The sequence below is a fragment of the Ctenopharyngodon idella genome, chromosome 19, assembly GCF_019924925.1.
Source record: "Ctenopharyngodon idella isolate HZGC_01 chromosome 19, HZGC01, whole genome shotgun sequence".
NCBI classification, from domain to species: domain Eukaryota; kingdom Metazoa; phylum Chordata; class Actinopteri; order Cypriniformes; family Xenocyprididae; genus Ctenopharyngodon; species Ctenopharyngodon idella.
The window spans coordinates 14,845,639-14,868,590 of NC_067238.1; the positions used below are offsets into that span (position 1 = coordinate 14,845,639).

General features: G+C 34.3%; 1 long non-coding RNA gene across 1 annotated transcript; it reads right to left on the bottom strand.

Annotated features, from left to right (window-relative positions):
- Positions 1–9,868: 9,868 nt before the first annotated feature.
- Positions 9,869–10,896, bottom strand: LOC127501018 (uncharacterized). Its single transcript, XR_007926491.1, has 3 exons — positions 10,450–10,896; positions 10,268–10,355; positions 9,869–10,235 (listed from the first exon to the last, which is right to left on the bottom strand). It is a non-coding gene; the product is annotated as an uncharacterized LOC127501018 (long non-coding RNA).
- Between the last annotated feature and the right edge of the window lie 12,056 nt (positions 10,897–22,952).

The window sequence follows — 22,952 nt, forward strand, 5'->3', positions numbered from 1 at the left end:
TGCTAATACCAATGTTGTTATTATGATCAGACGCTTTTCTTATGCTTTCTATAAAAAATGCTTGCTGTTTTCTCATTTTTGTTGTGTTTATTTTGTTACTGAGAAGAAAATGTACAGCACATATTTACATATTCATCTAAAAGCAGTGTGAGCGGCGTCAGATGTTCGATTACATTATATCACTGCTCATGTATTTCGAACTTCGTTTTACCCCTAAACGACCCTTGTGAAAAAGAAGAATAATATTTTTTGAAATATAAACATTTAAATCGTGGCTGTCATAAATGATTTATTCAAACATGCATTAAATACATAAATGAATTATAAATAAAATAAATATTTAAAATAAAATTATAATGAATATGTAACGTGGTGCATATATTTATCAGAATGCTCCTCTCTATAGCTTTGTTTTTTCTTTTCAAAATTACATTCACTGTAATACTGGAGTAAGATTTTAAAAGAAACCTTTTGGTCCTGTTTAATGTTTGTGCTATAGTAAAGGTTTCAGAGCTTATAAGTAACAAGGTTCGGTAACACTTTACAATAAGGTCTCATTTGTTAACATCAATTAATATATTAATGCACATAGTTAGATCATGTTGTCTTAACTTTTTTACAGTATTTATTAATCTTTGTTAACATTAGGTAATAAAAATATAGTTTTTCAAGTTAGTTAAAATGTATAGTCATTGTTCATGTTAGTTTACAGTGCATTATCTATTAACATATGCAACTTTTGATTTTAATAATGCATAAGTAAATGTTAAAATTAATATTAACTAGGATTTATAAATGCTTTAAAGTATTTTTCATTCATAGTTCATGTTAACTACAGTAGTTAACTAATAAAAAGTTATTGTAAAGTGTTACCCAAAGTTTTGAATCTTTTCTTTACATTTTGTTTGTATTAAGTCATGGGTGTTATCTTATTTATCATCTTATAGATCATACAGAATGATTTTTTTTCTGAAAATGTAAAAATGCAGAAAGTATTGTGATGGGTAGGTTTAGGTTTAGGTACCTTTGTATGTAAGGGAGAAAATGATAGTGCGTGTAAGCCTCACTGTCCTCCAGACTCTTTCTAAATGAGAGTTAAAGTGTTGTAATTGTTTGTGAGTGTGTATAGTGTTTCTTGGGTTTTTATTGTGCATCAACAAAAAGGTTTTTGTGTATTTGTTTTAGAGATGGTTTGTCAATAAATGTAGAGGGTTTCAATTTGCGTTTGTGTTGATTGTAATATTTTGAAATATATAATAGTGTAAATGACACTATTTTTCAAAAAGTGGACCTTTTTGCAGTTTTTCTCCTCCTTTTGTATTTAATTATGAGGTTCAAATACTTCATTTTGGTGACCTTTTATGCACTAATTTGTGCTGGATTAGCTTGTCTGCTGGTATCTTAACGAGCACGCTTTTTGATGCACCTAAAATATTTACTGCATTGTTGTCAAATTGCTTCCTCATGTACCACCTTTGTCAGTCCATACACAGTTCATAAGTTTAAAGACCACACTAACAACAGAATAGATTTAATGAACTTTACTGAAATATTAATAATAATTCTTCTCATCATCATTTCTTGACTCTCTGTCAATGCCTCTTTGAATAAGACGCGCACCGAAGGAGAAGCATTTCCATTGGCTCCAGTCTGCCGGTATTGGCCAATCACAAAAGTCGATATTGCACAGCCAATATCACTGAATATCCCACTATGTTTTATTATTATAATTACGCTACGTTTATATGGTTATTATATTGTAGAATATTGAGTGGATAAAATATAAAAATCCTTTTAATTAAAAAAAAAAAAAGATACTAAAATAACACTGGTTTGGGGTCAGAAAATAAATTAAAACTTTTAATCATTGACCAAAAGTGGGAGGATTCCTATTTCAAATAAACGCTGTTCTTTTAACGCTATTTAAAGTCTTACTCCAAACTTTTAAATGGTAGTGTAAGTAAGCCTATATGTTTTCCTAAAGAACAAGAGAATCAAAAAGCTTTTTTTGTGAAATGCATTTAATCATTTCAGCAGGCATTTTTATCCAAAGCGACTAGTGCAAGCAATTTATCATACAGTACAGCAATACTGAGTTTCAAGACCAAATGTAGAAAGATAAAAACGTATTTATACAAAGCTTGAGAATCCAGCGTTCTGATGACAATGATCATGTGTGATTAAGGAAGAAAAACTGACAAGTGTAATGACAATGGTTTAGTCACATAGTTGACATACACTTTATTCCCTTATTTAAAATTGCACAATTTCATCATTCATCGTTACACAATACATCTTAAAAGAAAAAAAGATAACATGTCAATGGCTTCACCATTCAGGTCTTTCCACATTGTTTGAGTTTTTGGAGGATCATCAATAGACTGCAGCAAGTGTCACGTATGCTGTAGTATTGTGCCAAGACAAACATGGTGGGAGTGTCTCATCATAGTGTGCCAAAGTTTCCTGATGATTTTCTTTGCATGCAATGGAATGAGGTGTGGAGCCCCTGGATAGATCTTTGGTGCAGCAATACAGGAATGCAGCGGTTGCAATTGATTTAATTACTGCTACAATACTGTTAAATAAACTTGCAAGTCAAACAGGTATATAATATTCCTGTCTTAAAGGATTAGTTCACTTTCAAATAAAAATTAGCCCAAGCTTTACTCACCCTCAAGCCATCCTAGGTGTATATGACTTTCTTCTTTCCGATGAACACAATCAAAAATATATTAATAAATCACTCTAAGAAGGAAAGGTTCAAAAATGAACCTTTTGAGGTTCCTGGAAATTGCAACTGTGGGGGAACCTTAAAGGTTTGAAAAGGTTCTAATTGGAACCTTCCCTTAAAGGTGCATTAATGAACAGCATTGGTTCCATTTTGAACCTTTTTAGACACCCTTTTGGTATGCATGTATGTATGTAAGTTATTTATTATTATTATTATTATTATGAATATTATACATTACTACTTTAATCCCAATTCACAACACAGCCACAACCTATTATTCTTCATGAATTATTTATTTCATATAGGCATATACAAATTTGAGCACAGGACACAAAGTACAAATAAAGACTTATTGAAACTAATATAGAATATTCTCTTTCATGAAAAAAAATCTGATTATTCACAATATTTATGGGAAAAAATGTTATTTACCCACTTCCCCCTACAATACATTCAGTCAAACAAAAAACTGGCCATTTTAATCACAGTGGGTGGTATTTTGGTTATATATTTATATATATATTTGGAATATTTCGGAAAAAATGAATGTTCACAACATTCCAGGTATTTTCCAGGTATTTACATCATGTATTTAACAGATAATGTAAGGTATAATGATATATAGCAGTTAAAATACCATTCATTTTTTTCCAAACATTTAAAAAAAAAAATCATAACTGGTAAAATTTGCCAAATGTTAGGATGTTTTTGTCAAAATATAGTCATAAAACCAATAATGAATGTTTTGGTGGCAAGAATCCTATTATAAGTGGATCTCAGTGAGAAAAATATAATTATAAATTTAAATTATAAAGAAATTTGCCATTAATTTAAATTCTGCCATCATTTACTCCCTCCATGTTGTTGCTGCTGATATAGAGTGGTGCAGGTATGACATCAGAACCCAGAATAGTAATTTTATAATGAGGGTTTTCAAAATATGTGACCCTGGACCACAAAACCAGTCATAAGTCACAGGGGTATGTTTGTAGCAATAGCCAACAATACATTGTATGGTTCAAAATTGTCGATTTTTCTTTTATGCCAAAAATCATTAGGATTTTAAGTAAAGATCATGTTCCATGAAGATATTTTGTAAATTTCCTACTGTAAATATATCAAAAATTTATTTTTGTGAGTGGATATACATTGCTAGACTTCATTTGGACAACTTTAAAGGTGATTTTCTCAATATTTGGATTTTTTTGCACCTTCAGATTCCAGATTTTCAAATAGTTGTATCTCGGCCAAATTTTGTCCTATCCTAACAAACCATACATCAATGGACAGATTATTTATTCAGCTTTCAGATAAATTTCAATTTCAAAAAATGGACCCTTATGACTGGTTTTGTGGTCCAGGGTCACATATGAGTAAAATAAAGCCTGTGTTAAACATGGTGACTCAAACTTGAAGATACTTTGACGTTTTGTTCTACATTGTAAATTGCACATGCACACTGTTTCATATAGTAACTTATTAGAAACGTTTTCGGTATGGGTGACAAAATGTCAGTGTCATCAAGTTATGTTTACCACAGGCTCTATTTTAGTAATAAATAATAATAATAAAAAAAAATAATCCCATAGGAAAATCTTGGGAACCAGGGTGTGGGATTTTGATGTCATACCTGCACCACTCTATAGTGAAACCTGCACACATTTAAAAAGAAGGAGCATAAAAAAACAAATTTTATAAGCTTACTATACCTCATTGATAAGATATAGAGATCTCGGACTCTCCTTGAATAAAGTGGAAGCAGCAGGATAGCAGCAGCCATTGAGAGACCTTAAATGTAAAATTGTGAAAATATCCATGGATATTATACTATATGTTAGTGTTAATTGTGAATTGTATATTTATTATCCATAAAAACAGAGATTAATTACATTTTCATTCATATGCATTACCTCTGTGTGCCAAATCAACATTAGTTTTTTTCGCTTCAGCCAACTCAGCACAAATTTCCACCCCAACGTCTCTTCTGTGGCACTCATTAATGACTTTCTGTGCCACCAGGTCCAGATTTTTCAGGATGTTTTTTTCAATGTTTGCATCAAGTATGCTTTCAAACTATAATACAAGCTATTAAAAAAAAAAAAAAAAAAATATATATATATATATATATATATATATTTAAAAAAAAAACGTTCAAATGTTCATTGCTTTGAAGTCATAATTTGGAATACAATTCTACTCACAATTGAGGGGATTTTAAGGGCTGGATATCGTGATAGTATTTCTTTTGTTTTTTGTTTTGTTTTGTTTATTAAGATCCCCATTAGCCACTGAAACAACAGTAGCTATTCTTCCTGGGGTCTCCTCAATATTCATTACATGTTTTACTTATATTTTTTACACCATTCACACAACTGCACACATCATAACAGTATACAAGACATACAAGAGTTCATAGCAGCTCAATGTCAAAGAAAAGAAAAACTCAAAAACAGCTCATTTTCTGGTATCATTATACACTACAATACATATTCTATAATTACAAACAAAACTAAATCATTAGGTTCAACATCAATCTTCCTAAAAATCAAAATACACAATTATCAGTAATCACTGTGTGAACAAGAAAAGTTTTAACTTCTTTTGAAAGCATTTTTTATTATTTTCCAGCAACAAAAATCCTGGTAATGAGTTCCATGCCACCACAGCACGATAAAACACTGACCGCTGTATTTGGTGAGTTCTGCATAAAGGCAGCACACATCGCATCTCACCTGTTTGTCTAGTGCAATAATTATGTGTATCTGAAAAAAAGGATAACCCACTATAAATTATTTCTGGAGTTTTTGATACGATAATGTTTCTCATAAATGTTACTAAGAAATACTTAAGTCTAAATTTTACAGTTAACCAAGCCAAACTATCATGCATAGCAGTCACACTGGTTCTATATGGACAGCCCAAAACAATTCGGGCTGCTTTATTTTGAGCAACCTGAAGTCTGTGTAAATTATTTTCACTTGTATTTGACCAAACAACTGAGGCATAATCCAAATGAGAAAGCACTAACGACTGAACCAGTTGTTTTGTTGTCCAACAAGGAATGAACTTCCGTAGTGTCTAATAATGGCCATACTTCTACCCATTTTTTGTAAAATTTGGTTTATTTGACTGTTCCAAGACAGCTTACTATCAACAATTACACCTAATAATTTAATTTCTTCTACTTGTTCAATCAAAATATCTCCAGATAACAAATGTAATGTGGGTGTCATTTTTAGAAAATATTTTGACCCAACTGCCATACATTTTGTCTTTTTTATATTGATGACTAATCTATTAGCACTAATCCATTGTGTAACTAAGGTCAGCTCTTTATTTAAGATGTTATTAAGTTGATCTACTGTTCTTGCAGATGCATATAGTGTAATGTCATCTGCATATATTGCCATGGTGGCATGTTCCATCACCAGGGGAAAATCATTAATAAAGATAGAAAATAAAAGGGGCCCTAAGCAACTACCTTGGGGCAACTCATCTCTTCAACCTCAGAATAACTGCCATTAAAATACACAGTGTACTCTCGGTTACTGAGATAACTCTCTATCCATTTAATAGCTGCTGGTTCAAATCCATAACAACATAATTTTTTAAGTAATATACTATGATCTAAAACATCAAACGTCGCACTTAAATCCAACAAAACTGTACCAACCAAATTTTTGTTATCAATTTCCTGCAACCAATGATCAGTAATCTGAGTCAATGCTGTAGTCGTGGAGTGACCCATTTTATATGCATGCTGATAAATTGTATTTAACCCATTTACTGCAAAATACTCCTGTATTTGATCATATACTACTTTTTCCATAATTTTACTTATTGCAGGTAACAAACTAATTGGTCGGCTATTTTGACCTGAAAATGGTTCTTTATTATTTTTTATTAAAGGTATAATTTTTGCTGTCTTCCACTGTGATGGGAATACACATTTCAATAAACTTTAATTGATTATATGAGTAACAGGCAAAACAATTAAATCTGCCACCAACTTTAACAACTTAACCTCAAGGTTATCAAAACCTGAGGGTTTATCTTTACTTGCCCGTAGTAATTTTATAACGTTTTCTTCTGTTACTGTCTTAAATCTGAAATTACATATTTTAGACTTCATTATAATATTTCTTATTAGTCTATATGAAATATTCCTATCTTGTCCAAACTCCATGGCCTGTCTCAATTTTTTTATTTTGTTTTTAAAAAATTGGCCCAAGTAATTAGCAATATCATATGGTTTAGTTAAACAAATCCCATCAGCCTCTAAACATGTTGTAAGCAATTTAGACTTCCTTCCCATTAGTTCATTTAATGTACTCCATACTTTTGCATTATCTCTCTTAGCATCTTTAATCTTTCTTTGATAGTATAAACGTTTTTTAGATTTATTTAATTTTGTGACATAATTTCTTAATTTACGATATGTATTCCACTGTACAACATCATCAGATTTGACTGCTTCTATCTTAGCTTGATTCCTTTGCTTCATATATTCCTTGAGCTCTTGATCCAGCCATGGAGCCGAGACATTTCTCACAGTTCGTTTTCTGATAGGAGCGTATTTATCCATCACCTGTACTATCAAGTTGTTAAAGACGGCCACAGCCCTATCTGGATCCTGCGCTTGTGTTACCTCGGTCCAATCCATACTCCTTACTTCTGCTATAAAATCATTTTCTTTAAAGTTTTTAAAAGTCCTTTTACAAATAAATTTCTGACCTGATTTTGGTACCTTTGTTATTCTTTTAACCACAGTTAAATGATGGTCACTGCAGCCGACTGCAATAGAGACAGCCGCAGAACACAACTCAATTACATTTGTAAAAATCAAATCAATAAGAGTTGCTGAATATGCCCCATCAGCTTTCAAACTTACTCTTGTATACTCAGTAACCACCTGTGACAAATTACAAGTATTAGCAAATGAAAGTAACTTACTCCTTAATGTACAACTTTCAGATTTCCAGTCTATATTTAAATCTCCTAAGAAAAATATTTCATTTCCTGTATCACATGCTCTATCCAACATTTCACATATTTGATCTAGGTACATTATTGTAGCATTTGGTGGTCTGTAACAGCATGCAATGAGGACCGGTCTTAAGTGTGGAATTTGTAGTTGTAACCAGATTACTTCCACTCCTAGTTAGGTCCCTTTGAACTATAACTGGAATTTGGCTTTGAACATAACAAGCTACCCCTCCATATAAATTTCTATCTTGCCTGTAAATATTATATCCATCTATGTTCAACACAGTGCTATTTATTGCTGAATCTAAATGTGTTTCTGATATGACTAATATCTGTAAATTATAATCCTGTATAATTTCTGAAATGTCACTTACTTTATTCCATAAACTACAAATATTCAAATGAGCAATTTTCAAACCACCTTTTTCCAACATAATATTGTTTTCAACCATCTGACACCTGGTCCTTTCCTATCATCACTCTTTTTATACTTTTAATATCACCTTGAGCTTTTACTAGAACACACACAACATGTAAACACTCACCAAACAAATTCATCCACACACTCATACACACAAACCTCTTCAACATTGTAATGAAATACATAGGCTACTGCGTCAACTGAGCCACGCCTGCTCATGACATATTATTCTTCTAAACTAAACATCATGTGGGCTTATATTATACAAGACTAAGTTATTATTCTAAACAAATTATATAATATATATATATATATATACACATATACATACATACATACACACACATACACACATATATATATATATATATACCTACCTATATACACATATACACATACACATACCACATACATTCATTACATTCATGTATACTAAATTAAAGTAGCTTTCTTCCACTTAATCTAACAAAAGCCTAACCTTTACTCAGAGTTTATTTCGTAGGGGTGTGGATCACTAATCCAGTGAATTCAGTTTATCAGTTTTATCATGCCTTTGCAGCTTGTCGTTACAGTTTATCAACTCTGTCCACTGTTATGCAATCCAGGTTCGATCATAGTTTTGACATACACTTCTGCCACACTGCACTCCGTGAACTTTTTTGTCTCACCTTTAAAAGTTATAATTAGCGTGGCTGGATGAATGATACCATGCCTCACCCCCGCGCTCCTCAGTTTGCTCCTGATATCGTGGAAGCTTGCTCGTTTTTTTTGCCATCTCCGTCGTCAGATCCGGGAAAATCCTCAATTTCATACCTCGAACATGTAGCACACCTTCTTTCTTTGAGATTCTTAGTATCTGCTCTCTCGTTGTAAACTTTTGTAGGCGCACAATCATCGCTCTACCTGTTGTTTTCCCCGCTGGCCCAATCCTGTGTGCATTTTCCACCTCTGGCTCCGACTGCACTTTATCCTGAAATAATTCCTTAAACAACGCGGACATATAGCTGGTCGGATTGCCCTTTTCGATGTCACTCGTCAGGCCATATACACGCAGGTTATATTTCCGACTGTGTATCTCGAGCCGCTCAGCCTTGTCCTTTAAGTCCTCGTTGGCTTTACGGAGCCCCTCACACACCGACTCCAACTTTGTAATACGACTATCCATATTCGACAAAGTCTCATCAACTTCTCCAAGCTTCCGTGTGCACACAGAAATGTCCTCTGTGAGATCGTTAAGTTTGTCCAACACCACGCTTATTTCTTCTCTTATCACAGCGCGTATCAAGGCTGGCAGTTCATGCGTGTTGTCTTCCCCACCTGCCATGTCACTCGTTCCAACCTGTTGAATCACCTCGTCGCCTTGTTTAGACTGTGCTTTAGACTTTTTAGGAGGCATAACACCACTTGTAATCTCTTACATTCAGTCTACTAACATTTAAGGCGCTATTTATTCAATTAAGCACCACAATGTAGCAAATTGTCAGAGCTCGACGTTCATACCGCGTGCTCAGCTTTTGCGCATGTCACAGTTGCAGTTGCCTTGTTGACAAGTTTTGGAGTGTTGGAGTGATGTTTCATGTAGTCTGCTCTCTCATTCCTTGTCCATGCCATGCAGTCTTGTAAAAGGCGGACATTTGGTGTCTTCTTCAAGCATTCTGTTCTCATTTTCTCCAAGTGGATCCCTATGCTGTAGTCATCTTCTCCTGATTCACTCTATCCACAAAAACACATGCACTTATTTAATAACAGTATACTTTGACCTATTCTTAAATCCTGAAGATTATTCTATTTACCTCTTCAGACCTTTGTCTCTTTTGGTACATGTCTTGGATTACAGATAGATCCTCAGTCTAAAAATAAAAAAACAATAAAAATAAAAAATAAAGACATCCATTACTGTAAATATCCATTAAGGTGTCATATCATTTGGCTTACTTCTTTATTAGTTGCCTTCTTGGTGTCAGATGTCTGTTGGATGCTTGGAGAATTGTTCTTTACTCTGCTAAATCTGCTGCGAATACTGTTTATCTCTTCAATGTCAACCAAGGGTGATCTTTCTTTCTTAAATTTGTTCTTAAGAATCTCATGCCATGACTCCTGAAATTGAAAATGTCTTGTCATGTTCTTACATATCCCCTTCCTGTCCTGTCTCTCAAGAATTGGTATTTAGTAACAAGGGCTGAACACACCTTGTTGTACTGTTCACTTGTTGGATACCTGGGAAAAAAAAAGAGAGAAAAAAAAATAGGCCTCAATCATGCTCTAAAATCAAGCTATTATGCTTATGCTATTAATTATGCTATACAATTACCATGTATATGTGCACATCTGATCAAACAGAGTTTGAATTACTTTCAATCTCCATTTGTTCCGTCCTGTTGAAGAAAAAAAATCTCTGCTCTCCTCATCAAGTTTTTTTTTGTATTGCCAATGGAAATTTGGGCAGCTGATAATTTGCTGGCCACACTGTTCTGTTTTGAGATTGGGCCATGTGAAATACCAACTGAAGTCCTACAGAAAAAGATTTCAGAGAAGTGTTATGTTTGTATGTTTATCACAACACAGGAGAGGAGACACAAAGGTAAAAGTAACAGTTCTTTATTAAAGCGTTGGTATGCAAAAGGTCATGTTCAAGCTGATTTATTACATTATAATAGTTGTGCAGCATTCTGTTCAAGTGTTGTGTCTACCGAGTAGGCGTGGTTCAATCTCTGAAGTCTTGTTTGGGGAAACTAACACAAGATTTGATATGGCAACGTAAAGAAGGTAGAAATGTGGTGCGTATTATTGTAAATAATTGAGTCAAAGTGGGTTACCGTCAACCAACTGTATCCTCGGCATAGATTGCTCATATTGTTCAGATTGAGACTGTATGGTCGGACAATGTTGTGTGATTGGAGCACGTTGAGATTGTATGGTGAATTCCACCGTTTAAGTGTTTAATTATTCAGTCTAACCAGCATTATCTGGTACGCTATTAAATGTACAAATAAGAGATTTCTTCAGTTGTAAAATATTATGTGTTTGCGATGTTTCACAACAGTGTGCTTATATGTGGTGCTTCATGAGGGTGTAACAGGTGTGGCAGTTCAGTACTCGGTGATTGGGAATGAGTGGGAAGAGCTGGAGGACCTGGTGCTGAGGGTGTGTTGGGTGAATCTGTGACAATGTTACAGCGAGGTGCATGTTACAAACACCAAAATAGTTTTTTTTTTTTTTTGATATTGTTAAGATTTGAATTGGTAGTAATGCATATATACTGGGATTAAAACTCAGTACTGTGCCATAGAATCTTCTGCTTTCCCCATTACATGACAGAGTCACTCCCTCGGTCTCAAGACATATCACTTCTTCAATCAAAGGCTGAAACAGATTGTTATAGTTGGTAAGATCTTCTTCAATATACCGATGTCTGATTAATGATGAAAGGTAAATATTCTCAAGTTTTGCTGCATATTTCTTATCAATGTTTCCGAGTTTAAAATACACAGCTGTCAGTTTATGTTTTCCCTTTTTAGAGCCTAAAGGGTTAACAATCTCAAATTCATCGATGTAGAAATGTAGACGTACGTTTGGAAAGGAAGAAAGCTCACAACTTTTGAACTGGTCTCCATCAGTGTAGTCCTCCATAACATCCTGATGTTTGGGTGTTTTCTCTTGGTTAAGCATTGCCCACACATCCTCATTCTGAGCAACCTTTCTTAGCAGAGCCTTGAGAGGTATGTACTGGAAATGTGCACCATGTTCTGTTTGATCCAGCGGAATTTGTACAGGTGCAATGTATTCAAGTTCATCTTCACAATAGTGCTCAAGCATCCATTCACTACTGATCTGTCGAAGGCATTCATCAAACACATTTTGCTTATTAAGTAGTTCAGATAAATCGTCATCAGCATCAGTGTCAATTTGATGTTGTTGTTGAAGATGAAATCTTATAATCTCAGCATAATGAGTGGTGAACTCCTGAAAGATGACTCGCAGGTTCTCCACAATACTGAGCTGAACTGAACTGTGGCAGCAATACAATGCTTCTCTCTTAATTTCAAAATGAAAAGACAAAGATTGCGCTTGAGGTTTGCAAGTAAATCTTCTGTTCTAAACTCTCTGCAGTTAGCAATGTCCTCCACATTAGTGTTAGGCAACTCCTCTTCAAGACCATGAAAGTCCTCCGTATATTCCGCTGAGTTACAATGCTCATCATCACAAACTTCCCCTTCTTCACTGACCAATGAAAGAAGGTCTCTATGTTTGCGATAAGTATGTGATCTATAGGAACTAAAGGATTTGTTGACTTTGCCACAACCGTTCAATCCACATGTGAATTCAAATTTTGGTTCATTTTGATGATAAAGGCCAATATGTCGAATCTGTTTAATTAGGGAGAATGTTTGTTTGCTGCATAGTGGACAGTTAAAGAGAGTGGGCATTTCTGTCAGATTAACCTTGAAATGTAGGGATAAATTCCTGGAAACTGTTTGCAGTCAACCAATTAGCCACATCTTGGATTGTCCACTGAATCACCTCTGTGCCCATCTTTATTTCAGTCTGTATACAGAAAAGTGTTAAAATTTAGAGAACAATGTGTTGATATCATATAAGATTTCTTTGATATGGGGATAAACAATTAATCATGATCAGAATCTATGGATAGAAAAAATGTTAATGAGGTATATAGCAGTGGTTCTCAAGCTTTAGTTAGGGGTCCAAGCACTTGAAGGTGCTGGAAGCCTATTATGTTTGTACTGATTTTTGTGACGAGACTGTAAATTCTCAAAGCTGTGCACTCTTTTGAGCTTATAATATAGTATTTACATTTTATTTTTTAACCCTTATAACTGTTGTGGGTCAATTTGACCCATTTTGATTTTTGAGTTTTCGGAAATATCAGTTAACCTATGTTTTTTTTTTTTTTTTTTTCTTGAAATTTAGTGACATTTCAATATAGAAAAATATTTTGTCAGCCACATATGGTAAAAATGAGCTATCATTTCTTTTTTTAAATCTATCTGAAATACAATTAAATATATATATATTTTTTTTTCCTTAAAATTTTGTGACTTTTCTCATTTAGGGTGATGAACATGCATGCAAAGTTTCAACACACTGATGTGTTGTGAAATGTGCATACAGAAATTTTATACAATCTTGCTGTTCGTAGGTCAATTTCACCCATACAGACAGCCATTCAAAAGCAACTACAGACCCAAAATACAAAACTGTCTGTCCCACTTTTTGAGCATAGACTTGAAAATGACTTTTTCAACTTCAGAGCACAGACTCAAGTTTGGCACTGCTTCACAAATGAAGAATCTATTGTTATGTATCTATTGCTGTAATTTCTTTTTTTTTTTTTTCTTTTTAATTTCAATCTTGTTTGTCAAGATTACTTTAGGTTTAGACTAAGATATTATTGTTAGAAATGTATCATGGTAAATGTCCCATGAGTGGGGGGAGGGGCAGTCTTAAAAATAATAGTTAAATTTTTTTTTATAAATCATAAATTCAGATATTTATTCTTTGTAACGTGTGAAAAGTATTGCTTGTTTTTTTTTTTTTTTTTTTTTTTTTTTCATCATGTGATTTTTGGGGAATTGTATTGAATCCAAATAGGGTCAATTTGACCCGGACCATATAGACTGTGACCTGAAATCGAACAGTGCATGAGGGTTAAAATGGACAGTTAACCCAAAAATGAAAATTCTGTCATCATTTACTCGACCTCGAGTTGTTCCAAACCTGTACGAATTTCTTTATTCTGCTGAACACAAAGAAAGATATTTTGAAGAATGTTAATAAGAGCTCTGGGGCACCATTGACTACCATAGTATTATTTTTTTCCTACGGAAGTCAATGGTGCCCCAGATCTGCTTGGTTACAAACTTTCTTCAAAATATTCTTTGTGTTCAGCAGAATAAAGAAATTCATACAGGTTTGGAACAATTTTAAACAGAATTTTAATTTTTGGGTTGAGCTATCCCTTTAAGAGTAAAACATTTAGGAATACAACCAATTTATATATATATATATATATATATATATATGTGCCACAGTATAAAATGCTGTTTTGAGAGAATTCAGGAATGGTGTTAAGTCATAGGATTTTACTTTCTCATTAACCAAATTTTTATATTTTCAGTTACTTTGACGTTCATAAAAACAACAGCTGCTTATATTAACATGTTTACCTTTGTAAACATAAAAATTTCAATGTTCAGTCTCTGAAGTCGTCAGTAAACTTGCCACGATAAATGTCAATGCTGTTAAGTTTTCTGTGTTCAAAGCGGTTATACTGGTTTACTGGTTGGACGTTAGATGGCGCTATGGGTTAGTTTTCCCCGCGCAATTGCGCGAAAATAACCCTAGGGAGTTTTAAATCTTTTTGGTTTTATACATTTCTTTATTTTAACTAAAAATTAAAAGGAAACTGAATAAAGTAAATTAGCAAGAATTAGTAATGAATTTTAGTTGAAAACCACTGATGTAGATAATTAAAAAGATTGTATCTTAGGCCTGCATACAGTTATATCCATATAGCCAACGAATCATAAACACTCTTATTACTATCTTGTTACTAACATTAAAAAAGAGATAAAACAAACAAACAAATATAACAAATAACACAAGTTATAACAAATAACAAATTTGCTTACCTTTTTTAAAAGTTCTGAATCCAATCAAATTTGCGATCTTACTGCCTATAAAAAGAGTCGCACAATGAGCTCCAACCTTATGACACTACACTCATTATATTATCACAGATATCAAGAAGGTTTATAACTATTTTGACATTTTATTTTGTCTTACCTAAAATATTCCCGTCGATCCTCTAGTCTAGTCGATCTGCTGACGTCTCGCGCAACAAAGTAACGGTTTAAACGCGAGACAGACCATTGAAGATTCAGTTATTTACGTTGTAGACAGAATAAAAATTTCACAATTTAATTCACAAAATGAAAATAACATGAATTTAATATGGATTATTTACACATTTACACCACTTAAGTGAAATAAAATTGCTAATGAATTGTTAATAAGACAGTAGGCCTGTTGGCAGAATTAAAGTGGCTAAAAAAATAAATTTTATATATATATATACAAACCCGATTCCAAAAAAGTTGGGACACTGTACAGATTGTGAATAAAAAAGGAATGCAATGATGTGGAAGTTTCAAATTTCAATATTTTATTCAGAATACAACATAGATGACATATCAAATGTTTAAACTGAGAAAATGTATCATTTTAAGGGAAAAATAAGTTGATTTTAAATTTCATGGCATCAACACATCTCAAAAAAGTTGGGACAAGGCCATGTTTACCACTGTGTGGCATCCCCTCTTCTTTTTATAACAGTCTGCAAATGTCTGGGGACTGAGGAGACAAGTTGCTCAAGTTTAGGAATAGGAATGTTGTCCCATTCTTGTCTAATACAGGCTTCTAGTTGCTCAACTGTCTTAGGTCTTCTTTGTCGCATCTTCCTCTTTATGATGTGCCAAATGTTTTCTATGGGTGAAAGATCTGGACTGCAGGCTGGCCATTTCAGTACCCGGATCCTTCTTCTACGCAGCCATGATGTTGTAATTGATGCAGTATGTGGTCTGGCATTGTCATGTTGGAAAATGCAAGGTCTTTCCTGAAAGAGACGACGTCTGGATGAGAGCATATGTTGTTCTAGAACTTGGATATACCTTTCAGCATTGATGGTGCCTTTCCAGATGTGTAAGCTGCCCATGCCACACGCACTCATGCAAAACCATACCATCAGAGATGCAGGCTTCTGAACTGAGCGCTGATAACAACTTGGGTTGTCCTTGTCCACTTTAGTCCGGATGACATGGCGTCCCAGTTTTCCAAAAAGAACTTCAAATTTTGATTCGTCTGACCACAGAACAGTTTTCCACTTTGCCATAGTCCATTTTAAATGAGCCTTGGCCCAGAGAAAACGCCTGCGCTTCTGGATCATGTTTAGATATGGCTTCTTTTTTGACCTATAGATTTAGCCGGCAACGGCGAATGGCACAGTGGATTGTGTTCAACGACAATGTTTTCTGGAAGTATTCCTGAGCCCATGTTGTGATTTCCATTACAGTAGCATTCCTGTATGTGATGCAGTGCCATCTAAGGGCCCGAAGATCACGGGCATCCAGTATGGTTTTCCGGCCTTGACCCTTACGCACAGAGATTTTTCCAGATTCTCTGAATCTTTGGATGATATTATGCACTGTAGATGACAATTTTTCTCTGAGAAACTCCTTTCTGATATTGCTCCACTATTTTTCGCCGCAGCATTGGGGGAATTGGTGATCCTCTGCCCATCTTGACTTCTGAGAGACACTGCCACTCTGAGAGGCTCTTTTTTATACCCAATCATGTTGCCAATTGACCTAATAAGTTGCAAATTGGTCCATCAGCTGTTTCTTATATGTACATTTAACTTTTCCGGCCTCTTATTGCTACCTGTCCCAACTTTTTTGGAATGTGTAGCTCTCATGAAATATACAGTTATATTTTTCTTTTTCTTTTTTTTTCATAGTAATAATAGTAATGTGTATACCTATTATTATTATTATTATTATTATTATTATTAACAATGTATTTTTGTTTCCACAAATAATCAGAACACATAATCCTCAATAACATTTATTTAGGATATATATATATATATATATATATATACAAACCCGATTCCAAAAAAGTTGGGACACCATACAAATTGTGAATAAAAAAGGAATGCAATAGTTTACAAATCTCATAAACTTATATTTTATTCATAATAGAATATAGATAACATATCAAATGTTAAAAGTGAGACATTTTGAAATGTCATGCCAAATATTGGCTCATTTTGGTTTTGTTTCCACAAATAATCAGAACAGTACTGTTGCTATGCATAATAAAATAATAATAATTAATATAATTATTATTATTAATAATACTACTTCTTGGATGGCATTTTTACTATAAGAATCCAAGAGGAATTAATTAATAGCCTGATTGTTATAGAGTGTTATAAGGGGTAAAACGTAACACTGATGTTTCAATAGACTAGCCTATATCTTCATAAAACAAAAGAAAGAAATGAAAATAATGTAAAATTAAAACTAATTAATTAGAGATAAGGTTTGTAGTTTTTGAAGGTTTACTGATTTATAATTTATTGACTTCTCTATAAAAAAAAAAAAAAAAGATGTATTTATCAACCTGAAAGCAGGGGGTATTTCAGGGCTGTAGTTTTGCTTATAATTGTACGTCTTTTTAAACTAACAGGTGAACAATTATGGAGTGTCTTCAATTATTCAAGTGCTTCAAGGCAATTTTTTGAATCTGTAAAAATGAAAAAGTTCCATTCTTGTCCATGTTCAGGGGCTAAAAGCAAAGCAAGGGCCCCAGCTAATAACAAAATAGTTAAATTTTTACAGTCCATCTTATAAGGTTCATAAAGGAACCTTGACAACAGACCAGGATCTTATCTGAACCCTTCTGCCACAACAAAGGTTCTAAAATGAACTGCACAACATGTGCCAAATAATCAATGGATCATTATAGAACCTATAGGTTCAACTTTGAACCTTTATTATAGTTAGAAGTTCATATTTGCACTTTAAAGTTCTGTTTTGAACTGCAAAGGTTCAATCTCTTCTAAGAGTGATCCTGACGCATCCGAGCTTTATAATGGCAGTGAATTGGACCAATGAGTATGAGCTGAAGTAAGTTCTTCCATCCACATCCATCCATCATAAGCGTGTACTCCACATGGCTCAGGGGGGTTAATAAAGGCTTGTTTTAACTTGTTAAATATGACTTTTTTTTTTTTTTCACAAACGCATCGCTTCTCTTCAGAAGGGAGCTGTGTGGAGTATGTTTATGATGGATAGATGGATGCACTTTCTTGAGCTTCATACTCCTTGATCCCGCTCACTGCCATTATAAAGCTTGGATGCGTCAGGATATTCATTAATATATCTCTGATTGTGTTCATCAGAAAGAAGAAAGTCCTATACACCTAGGATGGCTTGAAGGAGAGTAAAGCATGGAGTAATTTTCATTTGAAAGTGAACAAATCCTTTAAAAATATTCTGCAAGGGATGGCTGGGATCTTGCATAATTAACTTTGCCTTCTTCAAAGTCCTGGCTTTAGCTATACAAAGTATTCAAATCATTCAAAGTGGTGCCAACAATCTTACCACACACTTTAACAATACCCCGTAATGGATTTCTATTTTTAAGATTAAGTGACCCATACCAGCACACAAATGCATTTTCATTAAAGTACTGTCCACAATAAAACTACAAAGCTTCAGTAAAAAATACCCTTTGTAACCCTTGCACCCTTTTTATTGCCCTTCCCCTCCCCATCACCATAAATTAGGTACTCGAAATCCATCAAAACATTTGAACATTTTGTTTTATTTCTTGGTAAGAATAAAATTGTCAACAAAAATTCATGAATTACATGCTGTTAGAACATAAAACAAAGTCAAGGTTTAAAACATTTATAAACAGTAAAATACTTTCAAGCAAAAGCAAATAGCGCCTCCTAGTGTCTGTCTGTGAAACACTATGACAAGCCAATCTCTTATTACATCATCAAACATGATCCAGATTCCAGAAATGAAATCACATCAGCCAGAAAGTGAATATAAACTGTATAAATATATTTACCTGAATTTATTTGCATTTCTTTATCTGCTTTGATTTATCTTTAACCTGGTGCCAGTTGTATAAACAGCCATTATGTTAAGACTGTGTCTTAAGAACGACCATATTAGGGGTAGCCTAATGGGGGGTGAAGGTTGTGGGTCTCCCTCGGTAGAAATCGCGTTCCAGGGGAGGAGAAATGGGAACGCGGGTGCACTTTCAATTTCGCGATCAAAGGGGCAGGGGCTGTTGGTTTATTTTCTATGCTGTATAGGAATATTACTATAAGTGTATAAACACAGTTAATCTGGGTTACAGTAGCCAAATAGGGTAACAGGAGGAATATTAATATATAGTCGGGTGACAAACTGTCAGAACTCGGTGCTCCGCTCTATTAAAGGTTAAGGGTAGGGCGTGTACATTTTGGAGATTTCAAATATCAACAGCATTTCTCAAAAATCACTTACTGCACCTTTAAGTGCATCACCCGGAATGCACCTCAAGTGTTCTGAAGTAATGCAATAGATGTGTATGAGGAAAAGACTGAAATTAGTGTCTCTAGCTCTTACATACTGTATATGTGTCTATTTAAATATGGCACTTTTACGCTTGTTGCATCAGGCTGATATCATTAAGATGTGCTCAATCATCTTTGATGTCAAACTTGAAATGATGTTTCTAAAAACCACATTTGATGGATACAGATTCATTACACAGCGGTGGGCAAGATCTACTATTGTACAAATTATAACACTGAGTACTGATGAGTTTTTAGATGGTTACATGTAATTAAATTAGATAAATAAGATGTTAAAAACCCATCCAAGCAGGGACCAATACAAACACCATTGTAATCATAAGTAGGACCAATTTAATTACTACATTACCACACTTAAAGGTATCACAATACTTCATTACTTTTAGAATACTATAGGGCTGATGGTTTCATTGAGAAAACTCATTACCTAAGCCGTCCAAATGCTGAAAGTGTCCGTTTCCGACAACCTTTGTCCTGCAGAGGGGCTTCAGGGGTCATAAGGGTCACCAGAACTGTTGTTGTGTCACAAAGAAGTTATGTATAAGCCTCCAGTCTCTCTCTCCCTATCTGGTCTGGCAGATAGGACATATCCCCCCCAAATTAGCAGCACATTTTTTAGATTTAAATACATAGTTGCAAACGTTGATGCAGGAGCTGGCCAATAATGAGTCGGCGTTCTGACGTCGAACCCGGAAGCGCTGTAAAGTAAAATTATAAACCTCCCTTCAGACTTTTATAATTAATATATGAATGCATTTATCTGTTTATTATTTTCAACACAGATGTGTACAATGAATAGGAGAATGCTAATTCTAAGATATACTGTTGATTTGTTTATTAAAAAGGACAAAATGTAATACTAATAAGACAATGAATGATTTTTTAGCACAAATCCCCATCATGCATCAGAATGTTTGCTTGTGCATTATCAAACATTACAGAACAGATATGTTTAAACGCCTTTTTTTTTTTTTTTTAAATAAATCTAATAATAGGCCTACACACCTGCATTACACATGTTATTTCTATGCTCTTGGCAGGTACATCTGTGAACCTGAAGGCATATCATTGTCTGTTTAGTTTGTTTCAACTCCTTCTCTCTCTGCATGTCCACTTCAACTTTAGTTACTCCTCACTGACAATAATGGCTCCGTCTCAATTGCTACCCTAAGCCCTCGCGATCTTCCTCAGTGTACACACTTTCGTGCCGCTTTGACGGTCGTGTTTGACAAAAGTGCGATCGAGGGCGCATATATCGGCCGCAAAGGAGGCGCACGCGAGCATATTTCTAAATCTAAAATGACAATGGGACAGCCGACGGTCTTGTGGACTTAACGGACATGGCCAATAAAGTCCACAAGACTATGAAGTGTGCCATTTGGGACAGTGCAGATATCACCGTCAAAGTCCCGCCTACTGGTTGTGGGAACGCCCCCTAATCACAGCAGAGACGACAGGAGCTCTTCATCAGGTCAACAGTGTGTGATTTGCTGGTACTTTCTCACTCTAATTATAAAATGTGTTAAGAATGAAGATGGGTGTTTCTTACACTTCCTGGTTAGTAATAGGCTTATTATTATTTCATGAATGTTTTTCAAATAATTGAGAACTGAATTAAAAAAAAAAAAAAAAAAAAAACTATAGGCTATCAAAATGTAACAAACTACTGTTCAAAATGTTGAGGTTGCAAGATTTTTAAAAAGGCTGGAATTTTTTAATTAAAATACAGTAAATCTGTAATATTGTGAAATATTAATTTAAATGAACTGTTTTTTAATGTTTAAAATGTAATTTATTCATGTGATGGCAAAGCTGAATTTTTAGCATTATTAAATCATTCTAATATGCTGATTTGTTCCTCAAAAAAAATGTGGTCTTCTTGACTTAATAGTCTTCTTGGTCTTGTTTATTTATCATATTTTTGTAATGTGTGTATATATATGAAAGTTGTTCCTTATTTCTGATTAATCTTTTTCTGATTAATCATTTTTAAATGGTTTCTCTGCCTCTCTCTGATGATCCCAGTACTATCTAACAGAGAACAATGCCATTGTAAATCCACTAGATGGCAGCAGCCGCGTTCTCCTTTTTAAGAACAGCAAGACACCAAAGCACAGCGTGTTCATTCGAAAACGTTTAGACCGGTCAAAGTACAAATTCTGTTCTTGGTAAGGCACTTCTTGGGTAAGACATCGTTTAAGAATTTATATTTGCATATTAAATGTAGTACTCTGAGCCCCGCTTCTCCTAAATTTATGCAGCATCTAGTTCCTGAGCGAGCGATAGAAGTTCAGGCCAACAGATGATTAACATTAATATCATCAGAGGTTTGCTCATGGGATGGTGTAGGTGGAAAAATACCATTCAGTGTCTATAGAGAGCAGCATCAGTCCGTGGAGCATTTCACCTTATTCACTGGAACTTTTTCTTAACTGAAACTTTTCCTCAGCAAATGCAAAGCAAACGTATTGTATTCATGGTGGTTGTGTAATATTTTTTCTACTGTCATTTCTCTGTCATTCTGACTGACAGACCGCCGTAGTGGGCAATAGTTTTGCAAAAACAGTCAGTATCGGCTTGACATCTCCAACTAAAATTTGAGTTGTCTAGAGGAATAAACACAGGAGAATAAATTAGACTAAGGCTTTTTTTAAAATGTGATATTAGACTTCACTTAACAAAGATGACATAAAACAACAGCTGTTGTCTTTGTCTCACATGTAAATGCAAAGTGAAAATGCATGCTTTTTGATTCAGCGTTAATATACACTCTCATCCATAATGTCCAACTGCTGTATTTAATTGCTATGTAAATTGCACTCTTTATCTGTTTTCTGTCTTGTTGTTTGGATGCAGGTGTTCACACTCTTCTTGAGATAAGATGATGGGAACATACATTATGGAGATTTCTGAGTTGGGGTTACTCGTGTCACTTATTTGACAGCATCTCAAAGAAACTTAAAAGTTGCAATGATATGGAAGCTGCGAGATTTTCCCTATTGTGATGTATATTCAAGTGAAACGGACAAGAAAAATGTAGGGCAGGAATTGATTGGACAGTTGGATAGTTTTGCTATTGGTCGCTCTTATGTGAGCCAGCATGCATTGCGACAAGAAGCATATCACCAATTTTTGAGATTAATATGCTGATTCTTGATGTCTGTGTGTGTGTCTTAAAAGGATAGTTCACCCAAAAATGAAAATTATCCCATGATTTACTCACCCTCAAGCCATCCTAGGTGTATATGACTATCTTCTTTCATACGAACACAATCAGATATATATTTAAAAATATCCTTAGTCCTCCAAGGTGGTTGTGAATGGCAGCCCAAATTCTGAAGACAAAAAAAATGCATCCATCCATAAAAAAATGAATCCATACAACTCCAGGGGGTTAATAAAGGCCTTCTGAAGTGAATCGATGCATTTGTGTAAGACAAGTATCCTTATTTAAAACTTTATATAGTAAAATAAGGAGCTTCCGGCGCAACAGCCATACGCATTCAACGTATGTCCAAAAAGCGCTAACATCCGCAACGTAGTACACAATGCCATGACGTACTACACGTTGTCTTACACAAACGCACTGATTCGCTTCAGAAGGCCTCTGTTAACCCCCTGGAGTCATATGGATTCAT